The 25,270-nt window shown below is 43.3% G+C and overlaps 1 pseudogene across 1 annotated transcript; it reads left to right on the top strand.

Moving 5' to 3' along the window:
* Positions 1-5,387: 5,387 nt before the first annotated feature.
* On the top strand, positions 5,388-7,450 carry LOC308328906 (threonine--tRNA ligase 2, cytoplasmic-like; annotated as a pseudogene). The gene has a single exon. The product of its transcript is annotated as a threonine--tRNA ligase 2, cytoplasmic-like (transcript).
* The last annotated feature ends 17,820 nt before the right edge of the window (positions 7,451-25,270 follow it).

Genomic DNA, 25,270 nt, shown 5'->3' with positions numbered 1-25,270 from the left:
TCAGGGAATAGGGATACACAGTATATGTCTTTCATTTGCACAGTTACAAGCTCACAGTGAGCTTGTAGATTGGCTATTTTCACTTTGTTGCATGCTGAAAATAGCCAATCTACAAGCTCAGTGAGCTTGTAGATTGGCTATTTTCAGCATGCAACAAAGTGTAAAATGACTTATACTGGATCTCTTGTCCACTAGTCCCTCCAACATTTTAGTCTTTTGCTTTTGTGATGACGGTGGCAGGCAGTTATATTTAGTCTTAGTTTCAGTTGTCATAGTCATAGCATAGTTTTCATTTAGTTAGTTTCAGAGAATTACTATAAACACATATACATTTACAATACAATAAATGCATTTTACTTGTGTGTAAGTGTATGCAGAAATACATAAAACCTACCCCTGCCTGCCTTTGATGGTTGTGTGGCTGGTGGTTCAGGGGCTGCTTCCCTGTTACCTGAAAACAGAGTAAAATATATATTTAGATAACAATCTGTGCACGCCCAGCTTGAATGACATAATACATCTTTATCTTCCTCCCTAAACTTCTTTGCCTTCATTATTTTGATAAACATTTATGGCAGCTGGGTTTCATCATTCAAATAAAATAGAATTCTGTCCGTTTAGCTATAAAATTATGTCAGGGAATAGGGATACACAGTATATGTCTTTCATTTGCACAGTTACAAGCTCACAGTGAGCTTGTAGATTGGCTATTTTCACTTTGTTGCATGCTGAAAATAGCCAATCTACAAGCTCACAGTGAGCTTGTAGATTGGCTATTTTCAGCATGCAACAAAGTGTAAAATGACTTATACTGGATCTCTTGTCCACTAGTCCCTCCAACATTTTAGTCTTTTGCGATGACAGGCAGTTATATTTAAATTTAATCTTAGTTTCAGTTGTCATAGCATAGTTTTCATTTTGTTCGTTTCAGAGAAATAATAGGAGAAATGTAAACCTACCCTTGCCAACAGCGCCAACTGGTGTTCGCTGGGCTGCTTCACACACCTCGAGATCTGAAAACAGTAAAATAAAAGATATATACATTTTAGATAAATCTGGGATATGCAGCGATGCACACTATTTTACATTACACGACCAGTTTGAATAACATAATTCAGACAGTTGCCATACATTTTGTAATGAAATAAATAAATGAAAAGATTACCTCCCGAGTAAACTGATTCGTGCTCATCATCGTTTTCTGACGACCCAAACTCTTCGTCAGGCCCGTCAACGTCAGACGACCAGACCTCGTCTACAACAAAAATAACAAAACATAGGCATTTATATTTATCAGACCATACTGTAAAGTTCAGTAAAACACCAGGCAGGACGAGCGATTACAGTTTGATTCACATCTATACATTACACATACAAATCCATGTACATTTTGCGATACAAATAAATAATACAAAATAATATAATTGTATGAATCTTACCATCGGTATTTCGCCGCTCTCCCCGCCTCCGAGACACTCTCAGTGGCGACCAGGAGCTACCAGAAGTTTCATCATCAGACTCGATATGGTGATCACTTTCACTCCTCGTGAAACTGTGCTGGGAAGAATTGTATGGAGACTCGACGCGTCTTCTCTCCAGCCAGGCACGGGGGCGAAGGGATCGGTAGACGGGGGTAGATAACGCGGATCGAAGCGAACGAGACGAAGGGGTTGAGGGAACGGAACCAGGTCCAGGGTCGATTGGAAGACTGAAAGACGGAGGAGAAAGTGTGTAACCGGGGCCGGGCCTCGCTTCATCCTCCGAGTCCAGCTCAGACCCTGTCGTGTCGGCCTTCGGTGGGAAAAATGATGACAGCTTTGACTGACCAGGGCCCGGAACTGGACCCTTACGCCCACCACTGGGACGGGTGGATCTGCCACGGGCTACAGGGCGACCGCCACGGGTGTGACTCGACCCTTGTGGCTCTTGAGCCGCTAGACTGGTGTCGGATAGCTCCGTTAGTGATGGACGCCGTTTACCCCGCAGACCCTTTCCTCGACCAGCCGGTGTCGGACCCCCGGTACTCGTCCCAGGCTTTTCATTACCCGACGCTGGAGGCTGCTGCTTCTTTTTTTCTCCTCCTCCTCCTCCTCCAACACCACCACGCTTCGGATTACGAGCAGACATCTCGAACAAACACTGACAACTCACTAAGCTCTCTCTGCAATACGTCCTCTCTGGTTCTCTGTAACATACGACTACTCCCACAGAATGGTGAGAAAATAACCCACATTTTATATGCCACAGTTTGTTGTGATTGGTTTCATTTGATGTCTGGGCGTTGTGTATGCGATCAGAGCACTTGTTTTGGGTTGCAGGTCGACTTGATCCCCGGAGCTATAAAAACACACGTTTTTTTCTTTTGATGCGATCTGTTGTGATGATGTCGTGTATAAACATATAGCAATTTGGGCGTGGGACCTGGGGTCATAGTGACACTGTACAAATAAAATAAATGGAGAGCTAAAGTTGTTTTTTTTTTTTTTGGTGATCGTGGGTCTTTGATGTGGAATGGTTCACATGACGGCTTACCGGAGCCCCCCCCCCCGGTGTTGCGATGGCCGGAGCTGTTGTGCTGGCATTGTGTGTGTGGTCGTTTGATCATTGTTTTTTTGGCTTGGGAGTGGGACATGGGAGGTTATTGAAAGGAGGTGTGGAAGTGTTGAATGACTGTCTGTGATATGCTAGCCAGCCACGTTCACATGAAGGCCGCTGCTCATGTTTCACGGCTACTGAATGTTGCTCAGCACGTGATGTTGTGTTTACACTCACTTTGGGAGGCATTTGCATGCGCTCTCTATTTAGCATGGCTGTCCTCTAGTGGTTGAACAATTAATTACAATGAATTGTGAACGAACCATTGATCACAGCCAAACGAAACTTTGTGACATGTTGCATAAGACCCCCGCCTAGCCAATGCACCAAAAAAGACCCCACCACGTCCACAACGTCCTTGGCCATGAGGGATTTGTTGATAGCACGTCAGAAAGAACGTCCTTGGCCTTCAAGGGGTTAAGCCGGGGTTTTTTGTGCTTTTTTTTTTCAAGTGCCGTATCTGTTACTTTCGCTGCTCTGGCTGGCTGTGCCTGCCTGTCACGTCAGCGTCCACTGTCCAGATGCCGTGGCCGCGCTGATCGGCTCGCACACAATACAACAACAAAGTTAACTTCGGAAGAGAGCCCCCACAGGTCTGCCCTTCATGCAACGAACGCTGGTTCGATAAACGGCAGATCGATGAGCGCACGGGGGGTTTTGCAGCCTGGCGCAGCCCCATGCGCCTTTTGGATCTCTCATTTTATGGAACGGACGTACCACCGGTATGCTGTTAGCATATGCTGTTAGCATATGCTGTTAGTCTCTCTGGGCGCGTTCGGAAATACCACACCGGAGCGCCCTCGCCTATTAGTTTGCATTGCACAGTGGGCTCAATGCGCTATTTCCGAACGCACCCTCTCTCTCTCTCTCTCTCTCTCTCTCTCTCCCTCCCTCCCGTTGACGCACTGCAGTATTGGCAATACTGCAGTGCAATACTGTATTGCACTGTTCTGATTTGATATTACCGGTATATGAAATAGCCTATCATACATTTTATTGTTATGCTATTATTTGCATCTGAACTTGTCAGTAGCCTAACTGTAGAACTTTACCACAGTACTGTGGTAGTCTATCTCAGTTGAAGTTTGCCATTGTATTTTTATGTTTTTCATGTCATATGAAAGAAGGGAATCATATAGCTTCAAATGATAATGACATCGGTTATTCAAGTTAAATTGATGTGTTGATGTTATTATGGTATTTACCATAGGCAATATGCCAATAATGGAAAAACAGTTAAAATAAAATGACCATTGAGCACCTGCAACTGCACTGTTCAATATTTCATGAGGACTTGGTTTCAATAGGCTACATGAGCCCAATACATTTTACTGTGTTCTAACTGACCCAAAATGTGATTTGTTCATTATGATCAGTTTGAAAATTAGAAATAAAATTCCTCCTTCTTATAGCTGCCTCCTTCCAATAAAACCCTGGTATCGGAATCGGTTGAGACAAATAATAGCCCGGGTTCCTAAAAGAGGATTTACGGTAAATTAAATCCAACTCTCAAGCAAGTTAATGTGTTCCTTCCCCACTTCAGATTGAAGCAGTTGAAGCTACTAAACACACAATTAGCCTGAATTTAACCACATTAAGCAGAAGTAGAATAAGCAGTTGAATAAATGTACAGACCATTGGCGTCTTTGGGGCTGAACTCGACTCCTGAAAGACCTTGAGCTTCTTCTCTCCCTGGTTTCTGTTTGTGTGGCCTTTTAAAGTCAGCAGGTGCTCTTAATGAGCAGCGGCCATTTTATGTTTTGACTCTGGGAAGTGTACTTCTTTTGAGATCCTAAGCAAAAGCTCCACTACTGAGTTTAGACCGCACAGTATATGTATTTGGATATCACACTTACACACACACACACACACACACACACACACACAATGTCCACAATGTCCAATGTTACAACATTACGTCATCGCTGAGAACTGGAACCAGTTACATACTGGTCCCAGTTCTCAGCGATGACGTAATGTTGTAACTGGTCCCAGCAAACCAGGCACAGACTTACGGTTGAAAAAAACTTGGCTTCACTTTTTGGAACCAAGTAACCACAGTATACTGCTAATCAAATTACAACTACATACTCTGTATGTAGTTGTAATGTGATTTGTAATTTGTAAATCTGTGCCTGGTCTGCTGGGACCAGACTACACAGATGACCATATCTCTTACGTCATCACTGAGAGCTAGTCATACATATACACACCGTGTACTCTGGTCCCAGCTCTCAACGATGACGTAATGTGGTATCTGGTGGGACCAGATTACACAGATGACCATTTCTCTTACGTCATCACTGAGATACAAATCAAACTACAGATTTCGGAAGTATTTTAGATCATGTATATTTCAACAAATTTGAAAGTATTATTACAGAAATTGAAGTTAGAGACACATATTACTCTGATCATGATTTAGTATTAATATCACTATAGTACAAAATGTAAAACAATTGACAATTTACAATAAGTAATAAAATAATTATACTGTATAATATATTTTAATTCAGTTTATATACCTTTTTTTTCATCACAGATCAATGATTCATTTTTCTGTAAAAAAGTAGTTAGGTAGCAAATAGTTACACGTAATGATTATACATTTCAAACGTTCCTTCACAGAGATACTGAGATGTGATAGTTTCCAGCGGTCGAAAGTACTTGCGCGCTCTGCTTGCGCACTAGTAGGCCATTTATGGCCTACTAGTGTGCAACAAGCAAGTATGCACTCGGCAGAGTGCAGTTCTAGTTATTATTATTATTATTAATGATAATGTTATTGCAGGATGGTTGCCATGGTAACCGGTCCTGTTAGGATGCTCGTTACTGTTCTGTTCAGATGTAAAGCAAGCGGGGAGCTGCTGTGCGTGCACAGAGCCTACAGCCAGTTGCAGGTGTCTTCTGTTGTGTCTGATCGCCTGCGGCTCTTCGAGTCTCTCAGGGAGAAACGGGCCGACAAGACGAGAGGCGGAGCTACCGAGAGGCCCCTCAGCATCCGATTGGCTGATGGCAGGACGGTAGAGGGCCGAGCTGGTGTGACCACGCCCCTCCTCGTGGCGCAGAGCATGCGGGTGAAAGGAGCACTGGTGAGCAGAGTGAACGGCGAACTGTGTGGTCTCCTGCGCCCCCTAGAGGGAGACTGCGAACTGCAGCTTCTGGACTTCACCACAATTGAGGGCAAACAGGCGTTGTGGAGGACGGCGGGGTGCGTGCTGGGAGGCGTGCTGGAGGCGAGTCCGGCCTCTACTGTGACCATATGCTGGACAACAGCACTGTCTCTCTGGCGGAGCTGGAGGACAGATGTAAGGAGGCTGCGTCTCTCAGACCTGTCCTCTCCACTGTGGAGCTCCAGACGCACGACGTCAAGCAGCTGTTCCCGAGCAACAAGCTGAGACTTCAGCTCATTGGAGAGCAGAGGATTGGGCCCAATTTGACAGTGTACAGATGTGGAGACAGTGTAGGAGTGTGTAATGGACCTCTTCTTCCTCACACCGGCCTGGTCAAGGTCTTCAAAATGTTACAGGTGTCTCCCGTGACCTTAGCCAATCAGCCACGGACGTCGGGTGTGATGCGCCTGCTGGGCGTGGCGTTTCCGGGCAAGTGGGAGATGAAGGAGTGGGAGGAGCAGAAGGAGGAGGCGAGGAGGAGGGACCACAGGCGCATCGGCAAGGACCAGGATCTGTTCTTCTTCAACGACGTCAGTCCTGGAAGCTGCTTCTTTCTGCCCAAAGGAGCTCATATTTACAATACACTGACTGACCTGATGAAGAGTGAATATAAGAGGCGGGGCTTCCAGGAGGTTGTGACCCCGACCCTGTACAGCAAGGCATTGTGGGAGCGTTCAGGTCACTGGGAGAATTACTGCGACGACATGTTCACCGTGGCAAGCCAGGACAGTCACACATACGCCCTGAAGCCTATGAACTGTCCTGCACACTGTGTGATGTTTGAGCAGGACGTGAGGTCGTGGAGGGAGCTTCCTCTCCGCTGGGCGGACTTCGGAGTTCTCCACAGGAACGAGCTGTCTGGAGCGCTGACCGGCCTCACTCGGGTCCGCAGGTTCTGTCAGGACGACGCACACATCTTCTGCACGCCAGAGCAGCTAGAAGAGGAGATGTCTGGCTGCCTGGACTTTGTAAAGAGTGTGTACCATACGTTTGGGTTCTCCTTCCACTGTCTGCTGTCCACCCGACCTACACCCTGTCTGGGGGAGGAGGAGCTCTGGAACACTGCCGAACGGCAGTTGGAGAGGAGTCTCCAGGCGTTTGGGGAACACTGGGAGTTGAATCCGGGAGGCGGAGCCTTCTATGGGCCAAAGATTGACATCCAGATCAGCGACGCCATTGGTCGACAGCATCAGTGTGCCACCATCCAATTGGACTTCCAGCTGCCAATCAGATTTGATCTGCAGTATGTTGGACCAGATGGACAGAACCACAGACCGGTGATGATCCACAGAGCCGTACTGGGATCAGTGGAGAGGATGATCGCCATACTGGCCGAACACTTTGGAGGGAAATGGCCGCTGTGGTTATCTCCAGTGCAGGTGATGGTTCTTCCTGTAGGGGGTGACAGTGAGCCTTATGCCCAGCAGGTGGTCCGGGACTTCCGTGAAGCCGGCTTCATGGCCAGTGTGAATGAAGATCACGCCACCTTAAACAGGAAGATCCGCTCAGCCCAGTTGGCCCAGTACAACTACATACTGGTGGTCGGGGAGAAGGAGCGTGCGAGTGACACGCTGAGCGTTAGGTGCCGAGGAGGTCAGCATCTGGGCAGGAGGAGCAGGGAGGAGGTGCTGGGAGCGCTCACACACCTCCGAGACTCCAGGAGCAACCGGGAGGACTTCTGACTGCGCGACCCCTGAACCCTGACCTCTTGTTCCTGTGTGGAACCTGACACTTCCACTCGACACGGTTCTGTGCCTCCTTTTGAGCTATTGCATGTCACTGTAGTCATATCACACAGTGTTATGTGAAAACAGGGACCTTTTCACTCAAACAATAACTAAAAATACATTGCATCGGTGCTACTGGGACGTATCCTCAGTGATGTTTCCTGAGGTCAACAGGGTTTCGTCATACCCCTCACTCAGGCGACCCAGCCAGGGTTGATCAAATCCTGGCAAATGTGTGATGTAAACAACGGTAGATGCTAGAAGCATAATATATTTTTCTGTGTAAAATAGAGACTTGCAGCTTTAAAATGAAACATTCATATATTGCTGGAATAGACCTCAGCTGGCCAAAGCTACAATGAGCTGCTATTAGGGCTGGCAATCAAAGGGTTAAAACTGGCTAGCTACACCCATGGCCCAAGAAAGCTTAGAGAAGGAAAAGACGCCAACGTCATGGTGTCACGTGACTGGACGCCGGGGCTGCGCCATGACACCCCACCACGCCCCCATGTGCCAAAACTCGCATCGGAAGTTCGATGAATACATGGGAGTGGATGGGAGCCCGCTGGACATCTTGTAAACAAACATTATTTATGAACGATAGCGACCTTTGTCATATAATCGGTCCAGGAATATACAAGAAGACATACGACCATGGGCGGATTTAAAGGGGGTGCAAACTTAACTTATGCTGCTATACCGCACTTGCTTACTTATTTCATATACTTATTATTTCATGTTTGGTTTGTAGATATTTGGAGTTAATAAATATTCTTCAGTTGAGCCACAATTCTTCTCTGCACCTTTTTTCTGTTGGATGGAGTACGAGTCAAAACACCCCAGGGCCCTCACCATGTGGAGTTAGCGGTTTGGATATCGAATGCCTCTACAAAGTGTAATGCTTAATTGGGTCGTCCACTCACCGTTAACAGTCTTTGTATTGAGTTTGTGCTTGAAATGTACTGTAATTCTGCAAACTGTTAATAAATATTTCAATCAATCAATCAAAAACCATTGTAAAATAATATCTTATGGAAAATAAAAGACATTGCTTTCGACTGTCTTGTTTTTAGATGTACACACCTACATAATTGTATTTAGCTATCCAAACAGCAGCTGAGTGTTGATAGACTGAGTGATTACAGTCACTGATTGACAGCTGTCTGCAAATCAATCCAAACACCTGTTGCCAGCTCTAATCCATTTTCAGTAGGAGTTGAACGAGCAACAAAGTAAGTAGGTCTATATCTTGTTATGGAAATATTTGTAAATACATGCATAAATGTTATGAAATTAAATTAATTTAAAGGACTGACCTGCAGTGCCAACTAAGCATTTTTATTCAAGTACTGTATTGCTACTATTTTGAGGGACATGACACTGATTAGGGATGGACAGGAAAGATACGTGATAATATGAAGTATGATCAATACAACAATCTCTCTGATAAAATTCCTTATTTGTCTAATTTAATGGGTTTTAACAGTTAAAAATGGTTGGCTGTGCAGCACCACACTGTAAGTCCAGGGGGACAGGGCCTGGGCCACACAAGACATTCTTTTCATTTCCCAAAGACCTTGTGAGGAGAAAGCAATGGGCAAAAGCCCTTAAAAGAGCTGGGTCAGATGGGTTCACACCTTGGAAACCCACAAAGTGGGCAAGGATCTGTGAGGTAGGACACTGTAAAAACACATACAATGCTATTTCAGTGTCAATTGAAAAGTTAATAATTCTTCAAAACTAGGATCACTTTTCAAAAGCCCAGTTGCATCCCTCTGGGCATCTTCTGCCTAATGCAGTCCCTGATCAAATGATCAAGCTCTGCATGACTGTGACCCCCTGTGTGACCGAGACCCCCAGTGTGACAGAGAGCTCCGATGTGCCTGAGAGCCCTGTGACCCTTGGCGTGTCTGAGAGCCCTGTGACCCTCTGTGTGTCTGAGAGCGCTGGTGTGTCTGAGACCCCCGGTGTGACAGAGAACCCCTGCATGACTAACAGCATTGGCATGGATCACAGTTACAGCAGACAATCAACTGGTAAAAAAAAAACATAGGATGATCTCATCGAGAACAGAACCTGTTTAATTAAGTGTAATCATGAACTTAATCAGAACATATTAAGGATCACTTTTCAATCACCCAGTTTTAAAAGTCAGTTTTCTCCCTACTTCAGTCAGTGATCAAATGAGCAATCCCCGTATTATTGAGGGGATCTGCATGACTGGGAGCACTTGCAGAACACCGCTGGATCACACTTACACCAATACATCAACAGGTAAAGCGACATGGGATACAGTCATGCAGAACATTTGTACATAACATGAACATCAAACATGAACAAAAATATATTTATTAAAAGGACCTTGGGCCTTATTTTCGCCGGTGCCTTACCTCTTATGCCTAAACTGCTTTGCCTTTAATATTTTGAAACACATTTTAAAATACTCCAAATATTGTCTGTCCTGATGAAGGTCGAATAGACCGAAACGTTGACCAATAAAGAGCAACATTTTTGGCAAGTTTCTGGCAGTGTGTGGGACCCTTCTTTATTTTTGGGTAACCTTTTTAAAAATATACTCCAAATAGCCAGATCTACATCGACACATTTATTTTGAACTATTTAAAATATTGTTTTAAATATATTTATTTTTAAAAGGCAAAGAAGTGTAGGGACAAGGGTAAAGGTCATTACACACTGGCGAATTGGCGACGCGAATTGGCGACGGGAATAATTCGCATTTTTTTTAAACCAATTGAAGTCAATGCAAGCCTCCACATCAGTGGCGAATGTGCGAAAAAGCGACAGTTTTCGCTCTTTATTTGTTCGCGCTGGTGTCGAATTTTGCAGATATTCGCAGGCGAACTGCAACACCCCCGTGGTTCCGCAGAGCGGCTCACGGCCCGGTCGCGAACCGTCCGTTGGGCCGCCGGCCACGGGGAAGAGAAATGAATAAAAACGCCTCAAATAGGGCAGGCGATGTGGCTCTGTCACATTATGTCACATAATGTGTCTCTCGCTGTAAGCCCGTCCAGGGCTAGTCATTTATATTGAACGAACGTACGCTTAGCTTGATGCAAACACGACCCCCCCCCCTCTCTCTTTAACGTGCGAGAGAGAGAGAGAGAGCGAGAGAGAGCGAGAGAGACGCGTCTCTCTCTCTCTCTCTCTCTCTCTCTCAGTAGGGAATCATAGCTTCAAATTGACATTGGTTATTCAAGTCAAATTGACGTGTTGATGTTATTATGGTATTTACCATAGGCAATATGCCAATATTGAAAAAAGTTAAAATGACCAGTGAACAGGCTCATCAAAAAGGTAAGATTTGCACTAGGCTATTTCTGCTGTGCAGACCCGTTTTTGACCCGAAAATAAAGACTTTATAACCGGAATATATGCCCACATGCACGGGCGCGGCCGGTACCAATTGTATACCTATGTGGGCCGGTACGAATTAATTGGACCCCTCCATCTGTGAAGTACTGGATACGGGGTTATTAAAGAAAGGATACCAAAGCAAAGCGGGAGGGGGAGGAGAGGAGAGGAGGAGGGAGAGGAGAGGAGCTATAATCGCACAATACGCGTCGCATAGATGTGTACGGTGTATAGGCAAACGCGAATAAATTCACCGGGCAAATATTTCGCATTTTCAGATCGCTTATTCGCATCGCGTCGCTAATTCGCCAGTGTGTAATGACCTTAAGACAGTGGCAGTCACATTACTGATAAATGTGGTAAAAGGTAACCCATTTCCCTACTTTTGAAATTGAAACTAGAGTATGAAGATGTTGCCACACTTGTAATTTATTCAGTGACTTTCTGCCAAAGCACATGCAATACCATGGTCTTTGAAACATAGATGCACCAGACACCTTCCATCACAGCCATGCTGAGGTTGTCACTGCCACTGTCCACTTTCTTGATTGCAGAACAAGACGAAGAACCTGCAGAGGAAATAGACAGAGACCCACGCAGACGGATCGCTGAACTCGAAGTTGAGCTAGAGATGAAGGTATTATTATATATGCTTTATTTAAGCTCCGGACCCCAAGCAGGACACTCAGCTAAGAGCATCGGGAGGCGCCAGAAGGCCTGGGACGGACGGTGGGCTCGCCTGTCGGCGGACCATCAGCTTGATCCCGAGATAGGAGCTTTTTAACTGCAATGTTTCAAAACCTTCATTAATGCAAAAAGGCTTCTCTTTTTTCATTTTCCATTTTCCACTATTCCTCTTTCAGAATAAGATGCTTAGCCTGGTCTTCAATCCTGACCAACTTCAGAGCCTGGAAAGCAGGTGAGGTAATAACCACATCACTACTTACAGTGCTTTAAAGCAAGCTAGTAACAGAAGCAGTTCTACCCAACTAATTTCTGTGTCAAAGGCAGTGAAGAAGTGCATGTCAACAAGGCTGACGACCAGAGGGAAAGAATGAACATCAGTGGTCTGAACATAGGGGATGATTGGGAGATGGGATTAACGTATGCACCATACGTTAATTCCATACAACCATACCAATCCTTAATAATTCAGCGAATCTCTGAATGTCTGAATGAATGAATGAATGTCACTGACAGCGCTTTATCTCAACATTGGCTGCACCAATCACTCCCACTTTTCACACAGGCATGGACCATAATTATATGGAGGTCTTTTTTCGATTTGACACATTAATGATTTATAATGAATTTATTAGTGGATTTAAAAATGCAAAAATGGGTATTGTACTGTCAATATCACATGAATATGAATGCAAAGTAGCGGTCCATGTGTGGACAGGCTACCTGTCGCCATTGTGCATGGTGAGATGTGTGCAAACCGTGTAGTTTATCAGGAGAAGAATACCAAAGGATGCAACATTTATTAGTGAATTAAAAACGCACCGGGCGCAGTACCCCCCCACGGCCACAAGAGGGGGGGCAAATATCTCACAACGGGTAAGGGCTAGTACAGTAAACAAAGTGATTTACAACACACGACCAAGCCACTGCTGAATTATTGGTAGGGTGTGATATAAGGGTGACAGTCACTGCCAGTGCTTGCCTGTTCATGTCTCTCCATATTCCCTTCTCGCCGGTTATACTGATTTCAACCAGCAGAGTCTGCAGACAGGGTCAGTAAATGGTCATCTGCAACTATAAGCAAATGCTTAAAAGTCAGAGTTGCCACAGGGATCAGTGGCTATGAATTTTTGAGAAAAGGTATGAGCCCTAGACTTGTTATAACATATTTACATCTTCCTAACACGAAGAGCCAACAAGGTACTAACTTTGATAAAATATCTTTACACATTCTAGAGATGAATTTGCCCATGCCATCCTACCGGACACTCAGCAGGCGCCTGGAGGCCATAGCATTCGCACCAGGAATCCAAATGGAAATCCTGGACTTAATGGTGCTGAAACTGCAGCATCTTCCTCCCAGTGCCCGCCTTGCTGTCCTGAAGGTACCTTAAAATAAAAATGTATAGTTCATTTGTATACCGGTAGTTTCATCAGTACGATAAAATCAGAATGATTAACAACACAGTATAGTATTTTCCAAAAGACACACTTACAGAACAGACATACAGACTTATGACTGCACACTGTTGAACTTAGTCATGTTGCTTATTGAAAAGAAATTGTTTCACTCCCATAGCCTATAAAGTATTTTGTTTCATCTGCACATTTCAATGGAATATATATATATATATATATATATATATATATATATATATATATATATATATATATATATTTCTTCTCCTTTTTTTTAATAGATTGATGAAATGGCCATCAAAAAAGAAATGCAATACGACGCAGGGAGCAAAACTATTTTGGGTACAGTAACCTTGCCCCCCCAAAATGGGATGTTGGCCACAAAGGTGCTGACCACCATTCTGGCCTCATTAACCAAAGATTTTAAGCAGGTTGTGGCGTACGATTACACTGGGCCTTCGGTGTCAGGGAAAGATCTCTGGGCCTACATGAAATCAATAAGTGTGGCATGTGGAGAGCGCGGCATACAAGTCGTTGCTGTGGTACGTTCAGGCTTTAGCCTTTAATTTACCACCACATCCTATATGAACAAACCAGTTATTGGCTTTGTAAAAGCTTAATTCTCAGCTTTGCTATTAAAATTATGTCAATGAATGTTCTCACCTTCTATATCACCTTCTAGTGTTCTGACATGGACTCATCCAACCAGGCGATGTGGCGGGAGGCTGGCCTTCATAACGGCCAATCGATGGACAGGACATACATTGCCCATCCATGTTTTGATGGAGCATATTTGTTCTTTTGTCCTGACACCCCCCACCTGCTCAAATGCATGAAAACGGCACTGTGTAACCACAACTTTGTCATACCAGATGACATAGTCAGGAACAACAGCTTGCCTGGTGATACAGTGAGTACATGTATTAATGGGATGCTACTCAGATCACCAAATAACAAAAAGCAAATAGATGGTTTTGACATTTATCAATGATCACCCCAAATGAGCTAAACTTACTGAATTACTGAAATTACAAAATCTACTTACTTCTGCTTGAAATGTTTTCCATGTGTCTATACTTGCCATTGAGAAGGTGATCTCTGTGCAGGATGACATGGCAGAGAAACTGGTGCCTGGTCTGACACAAGGAGCCATATCAACACGAAACAGCTTCGATAAAATGAAAGTATGTTGCACTAACAACACACATTTACAGTTTGGTATATGTACAAAGGCCTTGCATCTTAAATGAAATTTAAGTGCAGACAGTATCTAAAATGAGGTCCAAAAGTCTTAGTAAATCTGGCTCTGAGTGTATAAAATACTGAAAGTGCCTTCTCTTTCTATGACATACAATGACCAGGTAGATCTATATACAGACAGACAGGGTACTGTATGTGCAGTATTTTCTATACTTAACAGTTATGTTCTCTTCAGGTCCTACCTGCATGTAAGGTGTATTCGCACAGCACTGCAAGTGCCATCAGAATGCTGGTGCACTGTCAACAGCTCCCAACTGAGGCCTTAAGCACAGCCTGGTTCATTGACATTGTGAATGGCTGGTTCGACCTGATGACATCGAGAGGTCCCCTTTATGGTCAGCGCATGCACACTCACACGCTCACTCACTCACCTTACTTACTGGCATTCTTCTGGCTTGAACTCCTGTGCACTCCATCTGTATTACACAGAAACAACATTATTATGACTAGCAAGAAACAATTAACAAAAGGTGTTTGATTGTGCATGTTACACTACAACACTAGGAAAAAATAGAGTCCGCAACACTGGATTCAACGTTTCGAAACATTGAATTCATTCATTCCTGAAGAAGATCCTAGTGATCGAAACGTTGAATCAAATAAGTGTCCAGTGTTGCGGACTATTTTTTCCTCTTGTACTGCCTTTTGTCCAGCACCCCTACCTGTTTCACTGAAGAACACCTGTTTAAGAATGCCACTGAACCCAGGCAGTGCTTGCTCCTTCTGTTTGACACTAATGAAATATGTTTGATTTACGCAGCACTATATCCACCTAACGCCACTGCTGGGGCGACCTGGAAATTGGAGAGGCTGCAGGAGTTCATGCGAACATTCACTGCCATAGTGTTTCGCTCAACAAAAACAAAAGGGAACACAACAGCGTAATTGCCAGAATTAATGGCAGCAGTTATGAGACTTACAATACTAAATGAATCAATTGTATTCACAGCCTGGAAGCCATCTCAGACTGGGGTGAGAATGGCAACCACCACCATGCTGGTGATGGCAGGTGCTGCACTGTTCCCAGAGGAACTGGAGCAGCACCTGCCATCAGTCCCCCCTTCCTTCCTTCCAGCAAACAGGGGCTGGATGGTGCAGCTGACAGGACAGGTATCAGCCCTCAAACATTTCCATACTGGGTGCATCTCCACGGATGCAAATGAAAATCTGCATTCGCAGTTGAGGGCAGATAATGTCATCCACCCCAGCGCCAAAACCTGCCGTGCCAGCCCAGATTTAAGGCTATTGCCCTCACCCAGTATGAAGGCAAGGGCGCCTCATCCGACACCACACTGGTCAAATACTTGACACCTTGGCCCACACAGAGCAGCCAGTTAATATTGTGGAGTTGCCAGCTCAGGCCTCAAATGAGCAACAGAACCTGCCCTTGATACAAGGGCAGGTTCTGTATTACCTCTCAGGATGGGCAGTGTTCTCTGAACTCCGCAAGACTGCATGTGAAGCCTGTAGTGAGTACTGCCTCTCAAGCAGTGCCCTCAGTGAGCATGGCTACCACAGCCTCCACCCCGTGGAGTCAGAGGCAGTACTCACTACAGTGAAGAGCAAAGGGAAACTGCCACGGTAGCAGAAAGTTGAACCCAAATGCAGAGCCAAACAAAAACAAAAATTCAGATATTTATTCACAATATGGTGAATTGCAGATTGTGGAAGGTTGCATGGCAAACAAACATGGAGGATGAGGAAAGCAGTCCAGGCAGGCAGCAGGCAGACGAGCAGGCAGTAGAATAGGTGAGCTGGGTTCTGGAGGAGCTAGGAGAAGAGCTTGAGTTTGCAGGAAACACAGGAGCAAATACTAGGAAATATAACTAGACTATAACTTCACTAGAACATAAACACTGGCTAGAGTCAAGCTATAGTACTACCATGAAAGGTTGAACAATGATCTGACGATGAGTGGAGTGAAGACCAGGGTATAAATACTGTCAGGGCTGAAGAGGTGATGGCCGGCAGGTGTGTCAATTGAGTGCGATGAGGTGACCACAGACAGGTGTGCCAAGGCTGGAAGCTGGGAGGAAAGCCGACGCCCACACACAGCCACAGTATGGCAAAACAGAGCCACATACTGTGACAGAAACTGGGGCCTATTTCACGAATCTTTGATTAACTAATCCAGGATATAGGCCAAAGCCAGGCTTTTTAAATCCTAATCTTTACAGCCTGGTTTATTCCGTTCGACTAAAGCCAAGCGAGGCTCAGAATTGGCGGATTTGGTGAGCCGGGATCAGCAAGCCTGGCTTAATAGACAGTCTGGCTTTTTGTCTCTAGACCCATTCTGTGGATCAAAGATTTACTGATCCTTCTTCTTCATGAGGTATTAAGGCAGTTTGCATCCTTAATAGTTGCATTACAGCCCCTTCTGTATATCTCATTATCTTTACTAATCTATTCAAGACTTACTGATACAAGGATTTATGATTCTAAAATAAATACTGCTGCTGTAATTAAAGAGAGAACATACTCTCAATAGTGGATAGACTGAATGATTAACTTTTTTTATTTTTATATATTTTTTATCCCACGATTTTGTAACCCATTTTTCACCCCTGTGCCAATCATCTACTGTGATCCTGGGCTCTACACACCCTCCGCCAACCTGGGGAGAGCAACGGACTTAACTCGTGCTCCCTTCATGCCTGAGTGTCCAAGTTGCTCCTTTACACCTGACAGGGGGGAGTTTCCCTGGTTGGACGTAGCGCGTGGAAGGAACACGTTATTCCAACCAGATCCTTTCCCCTCCACTAGGCGCCCCGGCTGGCCAGTGGGAGGCAGTTTAGAGACCAGGATTTCTGCATGTTTTTTGTGAGGGTATCTACCCTAGGGGACACGGGGAGAACATGCAAACTCCACACAGAAAGGCCCTTTCGCCATTCCCGCCTTCGGGTATGGGCACTGATGACGCGGAGGAGGAAACACGCCGCCAGCACCCACAGTGCCCCGAGCGGGAATCGAACCCAGGACCTTCTAGCTGTGAGGCGACAGCACTACCAACTGTGCCACCGTGCCCCTTGACTTGACGTGACTGAATGATTAACCACCCCAAAAATATAGTTTACATTTTACCACTACTATTAACTTAAAACAGAATTCCTAATATTGTAAGCATAATGATATTGTCGCATTGTGATATTTGGCCATCCCTCCTCTGAGGGAGCTACCTTTGGGGAAGGGGGTTGTTTTCCAGACAGGGGCCAGACTGGTGAGGTTCATGGGTTCATTTAGCATGCCAAAGTTTGTGCTATTGCCATTGAGAATGCATTGGGCGTTTAAGTTAAATAACTCAGAAACTACAAAACATTTCAAAGTAAAAAGTTCCAGCATGTGTTTCCACAGTAAGCTGAATTTTACAAAGTGTGAATGGAGTTTCTAGGTGAAAGTGATTTTTTGAAGTGCCACTATCTGCCTATAAATGTCTCAAATTTGAAAGCACTATATTTCTAAAACTATGAAACATTTCAAAGATTCCTTTTCAGGCACACATGTCCACCGTAGGATGAACCTAAATAGGTTTGAATGGGGTTTCTAGGTGTAAGTATGTAGGACTAGTAGTGGGTGAAACGTTACAATATGTTGTAAAACAATGAGTAATGGTAATATTTAGTGGTTTTCACTTTTACAAAGAATAATAATAATAATATTATATAATAATTATTCTTAACCGTGCACTTGCACGACAGCAAACCTATTCATGGGGAACATTCACCAAAAGCAGCTGATCTACAAGCTCACAAGCTGTCATGATGTTGTGCAGCCTATATATTTTGGTTATTTGATTTTATATAGTGCTTAAATTAGTCCTTTAATGCAGACCGATACATATAAGGCAACATAAACCCATAATAATTGAATAAATCTGGAAAACATCATTGGTTTGTGATCAGTTTGACTGCTTAATGAACAGTAAAGACATCAGGATTAGGTTAAACCTGGCTGTTAGCCTGGTCCGGAGCAGGCTAAGTCCAAAGCATAAGTTTCCATGGTAACTAATGTAGCATCACTTTCATGAAACCGAATCAAGCCTCAACATATCCAGGTTAACTGGTTAAGTTAATCTGGCAAGATCAACCAGCTTTCATGAAACCGGTTAAGCACTGATCCAAAATATATTAAACCAGGATATGTGTTAAAGCCCGGCTTAATCTCTAATCCAAGTTTCGTGAAATAGGCCCCTGGTCCACCCATCCACAGTTGTACATCATCTGCATGAGAGGCTCCACCCACCTCATGAACGAACACCAGGCACTCCTCACAACTGAGAAGCCTTTGGATGTGATCATGAGGTGGATGGACACCACTAACACCTGGCTCCCTCCTTGTCACAACATAATAAGGAAAATAATTAAGCGATTGGCTACTCTAAAATTACACATGCTGGTTAAGCAAAAAACAAGCCAGACTGGAGAAATATATCAATATGATAGCAAGAGCGACTTCAGTAAAGTAATCATTGTTTTTTCTTTAGTTTTTTGCATTTTCTTTTCTTTTCTTTTTTCCCCCAGTTTTTGTAATTATTTGCACAAGCAGAGCGCGCAAGTAATAGTTTTCGTCCATGTCGCCGTTTGATGTGTATGCGCCGTGCCAGCGTATGACGTAGTAGTGAAATGTGTTACTGTAATATGTGGCCTGCCTGCTATTTCCTCTGCACCCTGCACCCACTCTGTACTTTCACCTGTCTAGTCAGGGTGATATTTCAAAAAATATGAACCCCGAAGGCAAATCTTGTTAATTTATGGCATACATGTTTTCTAGGGGTATTAAGGTCTGCTGAATCCAAATCTGCTGTATGCCAAGCTCAAAAATGGCCGCTAAGCCCTCAAAATGGACAATTTAATTAAAGATGGCGGCCACCACTCTGCTGAAACATAATAAAACGCCTATATTTTTTTACTAAACAAGGTAGAAAATAGACTGAAGTGACATTTTTTATGTTTTCATATATGGGGAATACAATGAAATATTCAGATTTAAGATAAATTGTGAAGGAACAAGAGTTTGTATGGTGAAAATTGGCCTGTTTGGCAACGTTTTTTTCTTTTTTTTGAGGGGTGGGCGTGTTTGACTTGTACTTGCATGCAGCGTGACACATGGACTTAGTCCCAGTCATCCTCAGTGTTCTGGCAGGTGTTGCCAGGTTTTTTGCAATTGCACGCTTCAATGCACTATATGCGTCCTTCCCTGCAGCCACAGCGTTGGCTGAGACACCCAAGGGGCCAGCTATGCACTCCAATGTTGAAGCGCTGGGCCCTAGTGGTAAGAGGAAGGACTGCAGGCGGACCCGTGGATTCTTGACAAGGAAACCCCGTGCAACCGAGCGCCCAATGTAAAGCCCAGGTGCACTCTGGGTGCACTTCCGCATTTGGACACTAACATTTGGTGTCCAAATGCGGAAGTGAAATGCTGAATCAGCGAAATAGACGGTACTTCCGGCAGCCTTCCGGGTGCTTCAAAACGCCACTGAGCAACTTCCACTGACATGAATAGCGGAGGGGGCGGAGCTTCGCGCTAGTTTAGTCTCTATCCTTTTAATACTCTATGGAGACACCCCTTTGTGCAACTGCATGACGTGATCTCGCTGCATGCTTTTGGCATAGGCGGCAGGGAAAGCAGCCGGGGCGCCTGATGGAGGGGAAAGGAACTGGTTGGAATAACGTGTTCCTTCCATGCGCTATACGTCCAACCAGGGGAAACTCCCCCCTGTCAGGTGTAAAAGGAGGAACTTGGACACTCAGGCATGAAGGAAGCGCGACTTTAAGTCCGTTGCTCTCCCCATGTCCCCCATATATGGGGACTAGGTTGGCGGAGGGTGTGTAGAGCCCAGGATCACATTAGATAATTGACACAGGGGTGAATAATGGGTTACAAAATCGTGGGATTTTTCTGCCGTTACGTAATCAGCTGTGAGGCGACTGCGCCACCGACTGTGCCACCGTGACCCAAAGGCATCTAAAGTCATCAGGTGTGTCCCAAATGACAGCCCCTTAGAGCCATTACGTAATCAACTCACACACACACACACACACACACACACACAAACAAACAGTGGTGTTATTGAATTAACCCAGGCCTTAGAGGCCATTGAAAAAACATATTGAAACACACAATAACACCAATTAAATATCACATGGGTCGATGCCTTGCTAAACGAACTGTTCTGATGCACTTGTTTATACAATAGTAATACCTTTAATACCGTCCAATTTCCTTGCCTAAAATGTGACATGAAGAGTATAATAATTCATGTGAAAATGTGCCAGAATTATTTATTTGTTAATTCAAAGTAAATTAAGTGTTGTTCTGAAGCCAAAATTTGTGCCCAAATGTGCTGACCTCATCACATCTGTGATGATGACAGCTATGGCCGCCCAAGGAGTATTTTTCAGAATCATGAAAAACCCCTTGACATGACAATGTATAACAAACAAATAAATCGTATTTTCCTCAAGACAATCTGAAATAATAACTGCATACAATCTGAATATATTATTCAGAATCAAAGTGAAAAACTTAAAGTGCTTTCACCACCATATACATGAGGCAACTACTGTTGAATATAGTCCATCAAAATGAGTATAAAAGACAAGTAACAGCACGGTTTTTCTTTGGTTCAAGTATGAAGTCCAGAAAGCATAAAATAAGTGTTGTGGAACATAACAGAAATTAAGTGCAAAAGAAAACAACAAAAAGTGCTTATTGACCTGAATGGACGTTTGAGTGGAGGTTTTACTTGTCAAACCAGTGGCTGTACCTCACGAGAAGCAGCTTCTCAAACCTTTGGTCAGACAGCCTGCAAACCAAGTGTAAAATTACTTGTCCAGTAGTCCCTTCCTAACATTTTTGTCTAGTTTTTATTTGGAGACTAAATTGAGCAGTATATTTAGTCTTAGTTTTAGTCATCATGCCTTAATTTTTATTTAGTTATGTAGTTTTTGTCAGGGAAAAAAGCTAGTCGACGGACATATTTCGTTATAGTTTTAGTCGACGAAAACAACACTGCCGCATACACGTAATTCCGTTATCAACGTTGAGCTTATATAACGAATATAAGAGAATCACTTATGCTGTAACAATAACTATAAGCTAAATAATAGGAACAATATGAGGCATAGCCTGAACCATCATAGCACTATGTATTTATTTATTTTATTTAACCTTTATTTGACCAGTAAGAAGTTAGAACACATTGAGACGGAGTCTCTTTTACAAGTGTGAACTGGCCAAGAGGCAGAAACAAAATTACACTTCAATGTCAAATTACACAACAGACCAAATTGTTGCACCAGGGGGAAACCATAAAAGGTGACACTTCCTGTGTTTGTAGCATTCAACGCTGATGAAGTCATTTCAAATAAATCAAATCAAATCAAAGATGAAGACTTGAGGGTCGAAACCCGTTCGTTGTTGCTGCTCTGCAGCTACCATGCCAACTCTTATAAGAATACATAAAAAAACAGTGTCTTAAGACAAAAGTTCCGTTTAGAGATGGACTTACCCGACCGCACCCGGTAAATGCTTAGTCTTTAACTAATTTTGGTGTTAGCATTATGCTTTAGCTATTGAAAAATAGCAGACCTACAAGCTCATAGCGCGCCGCTACGAGCTTGTAGTTCTGGTATTTTTTTAAATCGAAGGATGACTGACAGAAACATAGCTTTTTCAGAAAACTGTCATTTTCAAACAGACATTTTTATAATCTGATCTCAGGTCAGAATGGGTTAAGAGAGTTGGAGTAGTGCGATCTACTACCTGATAGCCAAGAAATTAGTCAAATAATACATCCATGACGTACTTCAAGAAACCTATACAAAGTATACAACAAATCTCCAACAATGGTACACTAACAATGACCGGGTGCAAGAAATTGTGCAGAGTAAATAAATAATGTACATATTAAAACAGGAAAAAATATATATAAGGGCCTATGCAAAGGCTAGTAGCCTACACGTCCGAACATGTGCAGGTGTTGGACTGTACATTTAGATGAGTCTTTTGAAACTTCTGAGTACAATTTTAGTCCAGCCTTACACTAACATGGATTCACTCTCGCTTCCTCCCCGATATGGTTAGCGACAACTTTGCAATGTTTGCACGTAACTCAATATAACTTCAAACCAAACGCGGGTGAAACAGCACAGGCATTAATTGTGGTGGTGGGGGTGGGTGCAATGATACAAAAATAAAATAAAATAAAAAACATTTCCTCGATTATCTGTCTCACAACGGGTCGCGCGCGTGTCATTCAAAATCCCTATAGGGTTGCGTAATGTTGTTGTTTTTTTGACACTCAATTGTTTCCACCCAGTTTTAGCAATGAAAGATTGAGAGATTGCATCATTCTCTGTGTAAGTGACGTGTTTACAGACTGGAGCACACAACCCGTTTGATCTCTCTGTCCAGATGTGCCACATTACGTAATGATGGCATGATTTGACAGAATGGATGATGGCATAGCTCCGTTTATAAAAATGCAACAACTGCACAAAGGAGTTGGGAGAGGGGGTCAGACACGAGGAGGAGGACGGTCATGAGGGCTTGTCTAGGCACACATGTCCTGCTCTCCTGCCTGTACTTGATGTTGTTCTCTTTGTTCTCTCCTTTGTCTTCCTCGCCCAACTCCTCGTGTCAGATACAGGCACAGTTTAAGCTGAACAGAATGTTCAGGCCCGGGGACGTTATTCTGGGTGGCTTGTTCGCGGTCCATTACTCCTCTGTCTCCCCTGAGCTGTCATCGTTTACCTCCAAGCCACACGAGTTCAGTTGCTATAGGTAAAGTATAGCACACATTCAATAGCACGGCCATGATTTTCAAACATTTTCATGCCATTTTGTCAAGTTGTCATGGAGCCCTATATTTGAGAGAATGTGTTGACATGTACGGTATGTTGAATTTGGCCAATGCTCTCATTAACCATGAGTACATTGTGCTCATGGTTATGTAATGTCTTGCTGGCTCTCATGCTACAGTATGTGATGTGTGTCCTATACAGTAACTGGCATGTATTGATGCTATATGTGTTTGTCCGTGGAATCTCATCTGAAAAAGGTTGTGTGCCAGGGACACCAAAAAGAACAAAAAAAAATGTTTGTCATGTTTTTTCAAATTTATACCAGATTTTTCACAATGTGTCCCAGAATTTTGATCAAGTATAAAATAGGACTAAAGTAGATGATTTTGATTGACTGTATTATTAGCACATTTGGAAAACGGTGAAACTGGCATTGATAGATAGTAAGTAACAAAGGATTATTTAATGTTGTATTTTTCTACACAGATAAATAATAAATATGCACGGTTTTACAGTGTTATGTCGTGTGTTAGTGTTTACATTCAAGGGTTCAGGTGGGCCATGGCCCAGGCTTATGCCATAACTGAAATCAACAGAAACCCCAGCTTACTGCCCAACGTCACCCTGGGATACATCCTCTACGATAGCTGCCTGACGACTGAGGTTGATTTCCGCGGAGCGATGTCACTGATCAGTGGGAGAGGGGAGACCTTTCCACTGCACGGCAGCTGCGTTGGCTCTCTGCCTCCCGTCCTCGGAATCGTGGGTCCCGACACCTCATCGAGTGCTATTGCCATCTCTAGAATATCAGGATTATACAGAGTCCCCATGGTAAGTTTCCTATACTTGAATGCCCCCGTCATTTGTATATTCACAAATGTAAAATATTATACATAATGTATTTGGTTCTTTTTTTACACGTTGACAATTTACAATTTAGCCATTTAGCAGACGCTCTTGATCCAGAGCGACTTACATTAAGCAAAAACAAAAGCATGGCATACATCACATATATAAAAAGTAGTTATCATGAATCATGTATAAACTAAGAACGTAACAGTGGAGTATCTATGTCAACTATACATACTATACTATACTATATTATATATTATATATTATACAATATACATGTGTACTATAAAGACAACTACTTGCAGGCAGAGCAGAACGTTCCCTCTGAAATAATAATATATTCAAAGATTTGTGCCTCATTTTCACGATAAAAATAAATAAATAACAGACCTACAAGCTCGTAGCGTGGCACTCGGTGCCACGTTATGAGCTTGTAGGTCTGTTATTTTAATTTCAGATGATCTCAGATCACATTTAATGTGATCTGAGATGCCTGCCCTCCTTGTTTGAAGGGGAGAAAAAGACAATCTAGCCTTTTCTATCATTATGCTTTATTTGTATGCATTTATTTCTTCCTTCCTTCCCCCTCTCAGCTCACATGTGTTGCTTACAGGGGAAGATTTTCACACAATAAGTAGAACAAAAAGAAATGTGTAGGCTATATCATGTCTCGTGCCTTTTTCAGATAAGTTACTATGTTGCTTCCTTTTCAGACAACCCATTTTGGGCGGGAACCCCTTTTGGTGTTAGCATTATGTTATGCTTTAGCTATTGAAAAATAGCAGATCTACAAGCTCATAGCGCCACCGAGTGGCGCGCTACGAGCTTGTTAGGTCTGCTATTTTAGAAAGATCGAAGAACGACTGACATAGAAACATAGCTTTTTCAGAAAACTGTCATTTTCAAACAGACATTTTTTAGAATTTGATCTCATGACAGAATGGGATAAGTTACTATGCTGCTTCCTTTTCAGATAAGTTACTATGCTGCTTCCTTTTCAGATAAGTTACTATGTTGCTTCCTTTTCAGATAAGTTACTATGTTGCTTCCTTTTCAGATAAGTTACTATGTTGCTTCCTTTTCAGATAAGTTACTATGCTGCTTCCTTTTCAGATAAGTTACTATGTTGCTTCCTTTTCAGATAAGTTACTATGTTGCTTCCTTTTCAGATAAGTTACTATGTTGCTTCCTTTTCAGATAAGTTACTATGTTGCTTCCTTTTCAGATAAGTTACTATGCTGCTTCCTTTTCAGATAAGTTACTATGTTGCTTCCTTTTCAGATAAGTTACTATGTTGCTTCCTTTTCAGATAAGTTACTATGTTGCTTCCTTTTCAGATAAGTTACTATGCCGCTTCCTTTTCAGATAAGTTACTATGCCGCTTCCT

Source organism: Protomyctophum bolini (genome assembly GCF_963924005.1).
Source record: "Protomyctophum bolini genome assembly, chromosome: 14".
Classification (NCBI taxonomy): Eukaryota; Metazoa; Chordata; class Actinopteri; order Myctophiformes; family Myctophidae; genus Protomyctophum; species Protomyctophum bolini.
This window is presented reverse-complemented; position numbering and strand designations above follow the sequence as displayed.